Source organism: Sorex fumeus, unplaced genomic scaffold, assembly GCF_029834395.1.
Source record: "Sorex fumeus unplaced genomic scaffold, SorFum_2.1 ptg000039l, whole genome shotgun sequence".
NCBI classification, from domain to species: domain Eukaryota; kingdom Metazoa; phylum Chordata; class Mammalia; order Eulipotyphla; family Soricidae; genus Sorex; species Sorex fumeus.
The window spans coordinates 28,450,898-28,458,065 of NW_026606096.1; positions in this window are offsets into that span (position 1 = coordinate 28,450,898).

The window sequence follows — 7,168 nt, forward strand, 5'->3', positions numbered from 1 at the left end:
AACGGGAGGGCCTTTACCTTACCTTACCTAATGTGTGTTTCTGAAACATTCGCTAATAAATGCCTATTCTCTGTAGGACGCCTTTTCCTGTCTGGGTTTTTAACTGTTAGCTATGGTTCGTGTATCTAGTTCAATCTTCTAAACCAGTAGTTCTCAACAGGAGCAATTTTGAGGGCACACACACTCACCCTCCCCCACTAATGACATTTGACATCATCTAAAGAGGTTGTACACTGTCATTTGACAATGTCTAGAGAGGTTTGACTTTGTCGAGGGGAGAGAGAGGAGGAAGAGACGCTGCTGGCATCAGTGTGTTGAAGCCAAAGATATTGTGCTACACAGACATTAGCTGACAGCACATGGTCACCCACACCCAGGAAAGAATTATAAAGGGTGTTGGGAGGATCCTCTCAGGATGAGAGAAGCATGCTGAAAGTAGACTATAGACCAAACATGATTGTCACCCATTGCCTCTTTTGCAAACCACAGCACCCAATAAGAGAGAGAGAAGAAAAGGGAATGCCCTGCCATAGAGGCAGGGTGGGATGGAGGGGATGGGGAGGTGGGAGGGATACTGGGATCCGTGGTGGTGGGAAATAGGCACTGGTGGAGGGGTGGGTATTTGATCATTACATAATTGAAACCCATGCACAAAAATTTGTAAGTCTACAACTGTACCTCATGGTGTCTCACTAATAAAAATTTTAAAAAAAAGAATTATTTGCCCTAAAATATCAATAAGGCCAAGCTGAGGGTTGCTGCTATAAACACGGGTGCTCAGAGTTACTGACCGCATCAGCACCAACTGATAACCTGTCAGAGAACCAATTCTTGGGTTCCAATATGACCCAGTGCAGAAGTTCACAGATGTACTGAGCAATCCATTAAACAGCCCTCCAGGATGCTAAAGTGAGAAGCCCAGTGGCAAACTTTCCAACAATTCTCAGGTGTATGGAAATACCCCTATTTGTTTATTTAATAATCGTTTTGTTTAGGGGATATCTGGGGTAAGGGGCACACCAGTGGTGCTCAGGGGTTATCTCTGGCTCTGTGCTCAGGAGTGACCCGATGGTGCTCAGAGAATCATAAGTAGTGCTGGGGTCAGCAGAGTGCAAAACAAGTGCCTTAACTGCCGTACAATATCTCCAGCCTCACCCCATTTATTTATCTGGAAGACCCTTTGCCTTTATTATAACAGACCCTGCTCTATTCGATGGCCTGACTTTGTCTTCCTGCACAACCCTATAGCACAAATGCCAAAACAGATGCAAAAGGGTGTTTTTGTAGTGAGGGATATCTCTTGGATCTTTGTTATATTCGGGGCGCTCTTGAAAGAGTTGCCATTCATCCACCACTCAGGAAGTGTCTCACCCTCAGTCTCACAGCTGACATGCTAAGGAGTCACCGTCACACAACTCAGTCTAGTTGAGCCAGGATTTGAACCCAGGGAGTCTGGGATCAGTGCCCATTTTCATAATGCTCCCGTACCAGTTCGTCATGGTGGCATGCTGTTCAGAACCTGAAAGAATGGATGGACCATCAGACAGCTAATACCGTGTGTGGATGAGAGAAGAGGGTGTGTGGAGACGGAATCTAATCTGCATTCAGCGCACCTTCGTCAGGCCCAGAATCCACCTTTTATCTAAAATACCTCAAAGCCCCTGCTTCCGCTCCATCCACAGACATTTATATTTATAGCTTGAATCTCCATGTGAAGTTTGAAGGAAGACTCTGACTTCTCAACATTTCTTTAAGATGAAAATAGAATTTAAGATCATGTTGAGTTCTGGTCTAAGTCCATGGAAAATAGATGCTAAAACCTTAATGGCATATTCTTAATTTCCCAAGACAGAAACTTTAATATTTACCCTTAAACATTTGCTGCAGTTTTAGTTTTCTTCAGCATCAACCTCTGTCTGTGGAGGGAGTGTGGGGAGGTTGGGCCTCACCTGGCAATGCTCTGGGGATTTTCCTAGCTTAATGCTCTAGGATATTCCTGACAGTACTCAGGGGACCTTGTGGTACCTGGATTGAATCCACATTCAACATTGTGCACTAGTCTTTTGAGCTGGTATAGACATAGATATAGATATAGATATAGATATAGATATAGATATAGATATAGATATAGATATAGATATAGATATAGATTGCTTTGCACATGGCCAATCCAAGTTGGATCCCTGGCACCCCATTTGTTCCCCTGAGGCTGCCAAAAGTGATCCTTGAGAAGAGCCAGGAGTAAGCCCTGAGCACAATCAGGTGTGAAACAAAAACAAAGATATAGATATAGATATAGATATAGATATAGATATAGATATAGGTATACTCTGATACTCTGACATACTCTAAAATAGAGAGATAGATAGATAGATAGATATGCATGCCAGGTAGATAGCTCAAAATATATATTTATTTATATGTATATATACATATATATATTTGCTTTTATTGAATTACCATGAGATACAGTTACAGAGCTTTCATGATTGAGTTTCAGTCAGACAATGATAAAACACCCATCCCTCCACCACTGCACATTTTCCAGCACCAATGTTCCCAATATCCCTCCCATCCCCACCCCATCCCACCCCCTGCTTCTGTGGCAGGCACCTTCCTTCTTATTCTCTACTTTTGTGGCCCCTATTTTTTGTTAGTTTGTTTTGGGGGCCACACACAGAAGTATTCAGAGGCTACTCCCAGCATGTTGCTTGCAGGCTGCAGGGTTAGACCTGAACCTCCAGCACTCAAGCTCTTGGCGCTAATTCCATGTCCCTCGCTTTCTATTTTGATATGGTATGAAAGGTGGAGTTTTGGTGAAATGGTATCACCCTGCCGAACCCCTCTCTTGATATGGATGATTACTTCTTTGTAGAATGGTGAGATTTTGGTAGTGAATCCGCAATAGAGCTCACGAAGGATCCTGATGTATTGAGTTTGTACGCCCTGATTGGCTAGGGCTTCCATGACCGCTTCCGTCTCAACAGAATCAAAGGCCTTCTTTAAATCAATGAACGTTAGACAGAGCGGCATCTTGAACTCCCGAGATACCTCAATGAGCTTGGTTATTGTTAAACTCTTCAGTGCCACCCTCGAGAACATCATGCGACGACTAGAATGGGAAAACATGGGAGTGAAGATAGATGGTCGGCAACTACACCACCTCCGCTTTGCTGATGACATCGTTCTAATAACACCAAACATCAGCCAAGCGGCACAAATGCTTGCGGACTTTGACCGTGAGTGTGGAAAGGTCGGACTACAGCTGAATCTTACGAAGACAATGTTTATGAGAAACAGCCTTGTTCCTGACGCTCCATTCGCTCTCAACGGAACCACCATCTCCGAATGCAACAGTTATATATACTTAGGTCGAGAAATCAACATGATGAATGACCTGGCACCTGAGTTACGCAGGAGGAAGAGAGCGGCTTGGAATGCCTTCAAGAGCATTGAAGAAATAACTAAAAGGACAAAGAACCTCCAGCTACGAGCACATCTCTTTGATTCCACTATTCTTCCTGCATTAACATATGCCTCAGAGACCTGGACCCTACGAAAACAGGATGAGAACACTATTCGGGTCTCTCAAAGAGGAATCGAAAGAACTATGCTTGGAATATCACGATTCACTCAAATGAGAGATAGAATCCGGAGTTCTGATCTTCGTCAACGCTCAAGAATCAGGGACGCTGTCTCATTTGCCAAGACATCAAAAATCAGATGGGCTGGACATGTAATGAGGTTTACAGACAACCGCTGGACTAGAGCCATTACTGATTGGATTCCACGAGACATCAAAAGATCACGTGGACGCCCACCTATAAGATGGTCAGACTTCTTCGTCAAGACCCTAAATGATCGGTTTGAGGCTCTACATGTTCCTAAAACGAACAGATACCATTGGGCTACGCTAGCACGCAACCGGGATGAATGGAGACGTTACTGGCACCCGCTCGAATAAATCGATGAATAACGGGGATTAAGTGATTAAGTGATTAAGTGATGAAAGGTGGAGAGACATTCATCCTAAAATAGTTACTGACTACTTTCTAGGAATTTACAGGAAAATAAAATAAACATACATAGTGCAAAATGGTTAAAAAATTATAAGGTCAGGTGACCTTACGAATATAAAAACGGAGGCCTGGAGAAATAGTACAGAGGTTAAGGTGCTTGTTTAGCAAGTGGTCAACCCTGGTTCAATCCCCAGCACCACATAGGGTCCCCAAAGCACTTCCAGGAATAAGCCTTGAGGACCACAAGGTGTGGCCCCAAGTTAAAAAAATAAAGTGTGAGAATGAGGGATGTGGTATAAGTCAAAAGAGAGGATGCAATTGCTTGGGGGTGAGTGTCTGTCTGCAAGCAGGTGGCCAAGAGTTTGTCACTGACCATCCCACTTGTGCAGAGTACACTGTACTTTGGGATCCCCACAACCAAACGTGCGACATCACTGCCACCAAGTGTGTGAGAACACTGAAACTAAAGTGTGTAACCTCCTATGATTCCCACAATGATGTGTGCAAGCAAGGCAAGCAAGAGCCTGAGACTCTCTTTTTTTTTCCGCTTTATGGGTCACACGCAACGATGTTCAGGGGCTATACCTGGCTTTGATTCAGGAATTACTCCTGGCGGTGCTTGGGGGACCATATGGGATCCGGGGATTGAATCCAGGTCGGCCACATGCAAGGCAAACGCCCTACCCGCTGTGCTATCGCTCCAGCCCCTGAGCCTGTGACTCTCAAGGCACAGAAACAACATCCACAACAATCCAAGGCAGACAATGGGGGAAGAGAGTCTGACAAAGCAGCAGATCTATGAGCAGGAAAGCTATAGCTTGAGGTGAAACTCATTGAGCACACCAAGAGGCCCTGGGTTCAATCCCCAGCACTAAATAAGTAAGTTACAGACAGGGAGGGACTGTGTAGTAGAATACTTGCCAACAATGAAGGAACCCTGGGTTTGATCCCCATCATTGCAAAAAAAAATTTTTTAAATGAATAAGGTCTATAGACAGAGAAGCTGGAATGTAAAGGAATTGGGCTTACTGGGATTTCTTCATGAAAGAGGAGGATTTGTATGAAGCCAGAGGAGTGGATAGCATTACCAAGGAGAAAAGGCACTGCTATGTAAGCATGAAACTCAGATCACTTAGCCCACTCTCAAGGGTGGGAAAACAACTTGCTGCTTCAAATTCACATACTTCAGCCCCGCTGTGTGATACTCTGATATCCTGGCAGCAATCTGGAGATGAACTCTGACTTGTCCTGCCCTGGGCAGGGGAGCAGTCCTGGCTGCATCTTTCTTCCCAGAGAGATGGGATGCCATGATAGACCAGGTCTTGTGCCTGGTATTTACCCAATTGACCACAAAGAATAAAGGGCTTGGCAGTATTCAAAAGAAATAGGAGCAGCCAACTCTCAATAGTGACCTATTTGGGAACTGGAGAGATAGTATAGTGAGTAAGGCACTTGCTTTGCACATGGCCAATCCAAGTTGGGTCCCTGGCACCCCATTTGTTCCCCTGAGGCTGCCAAAAGTGATCCTTGATAAGAGCCAGGAGTAAGCCCTGAGCACAATCAGGTGTGAAACAAAAACAAAACTAAAGTGACCCATCTTGGGGCCAGCATGTAGTGCAGTGGTTAGGGGCATGTCTAGCACATACCCAGTCTGAGAGCCATGCCTGATACATACGGTCCCCAAGTATCACTGGGCACAACACTGTTCCCTGAAATCCCTGCCCAGTACTTGGGAGTGACCCATGAATCCCCACCACTGAAGGGATCACATCCTTGGGCCTTCGCACTGAACCATCAGCTAGTTGGCAGAGAATTGCTGGTGGGGGCCTGGGCCTCTTGAACATGCTTGGAAGCAACACACAAGCCCCACTCAGCAAAAAAAAAAAAAAAAAAAAAAAAAAAAAAGAGTAACAGTTCTTTACCCCACTTTAGCAGTACTGTGTGTCCCGTACCTTTCCATTCTGACGCCCTCTCTATTTCTCCTGCTACTTCAGTCTCTTCACTGGTTCCTGATCATTTCATGTTTACCCTAGACTCTAAGGTTCAACTTTTATCCCTGGTTTTTATTTCTACTAGAATTCTATTGCTCTTCTTTCCCTCTTTTCTGTTATCTGTTGTTCAAGATTAATTCAAATCAACCTCCTTTATGAAATACCACCCCCCCACCAGCCAACCTATGCATTTCCTTCTTTTGTCTCTCTGCCTTCCCACGGTGCCATACTCAAAGAATTTCCATATTCTCCTCATCCATACCACCCGTCAGCTCCATCACCACCTTTCACTGTTGTACACCTGTATGTGTCAGTATGTCTTGGTTAGTCCTTATTTTTCTGAACCATTTGAGAACAAGGCATAGAATAAGGAGCCCTGTCATCCCTAAATAGTCTGATACAATATTCTCCAACCACTTCACACCTAAAGACAAGCCCCTGTCTTGCATCTTGGTCCATAAGCAGCTGTTAATAACCAAAGCAGTAGAGCCGTAGTTTTTCATCTTTCTATGTCTGCTGGCTGCCACAGGTCTATGGGTTGATGGTTGAAGATGGTGGTCTAAAACGTGCTTCTCCATGAGGGGCATGGGGGGTGGGAGGGATACTGGGATCCATGGTGGTGGGAAATGGGCACTGTTGGAGGGATGGATATTTGATCATTGGATAACTGAAACCCAAGCACAAAAATTTGTAAGTCTACAACTGTACCTCATGGTGTCTCACTAATAAAAATTTTTTTAAAAATAAAATAAATTAAATAAAATGTGCTTCTCCAAGACCTAATCACACTGCACTCTATAAATCAGGATACCAACACTAATGCCACACTATCCTCCAATATCTCAACCCCACTCAAATTTTTCCAGCTTCCCCCCACATTTCATTCTACTTTCAGGGCTAGAATTCCATTCAGGACTATACACTGCTTTTAGTTCTGTCATCTTTCTCTCTTTCATGAGCTTGACTATTCTAGAAAGGACAAGCTTTCCAATTCTAAGGGGGCTTCCCACCCTGTATCATGTGTCCTTATGGAATGAAATGCTGAAACCAGGCTTTCAGAGATGTTGTGTGTTCCTTTAACTGCTTGCAGCATAGTTATGTATGGCCCTGTCCCTAAAAACAAACAAACAAACAAACCAAAAAATAAATTAAAAAGCG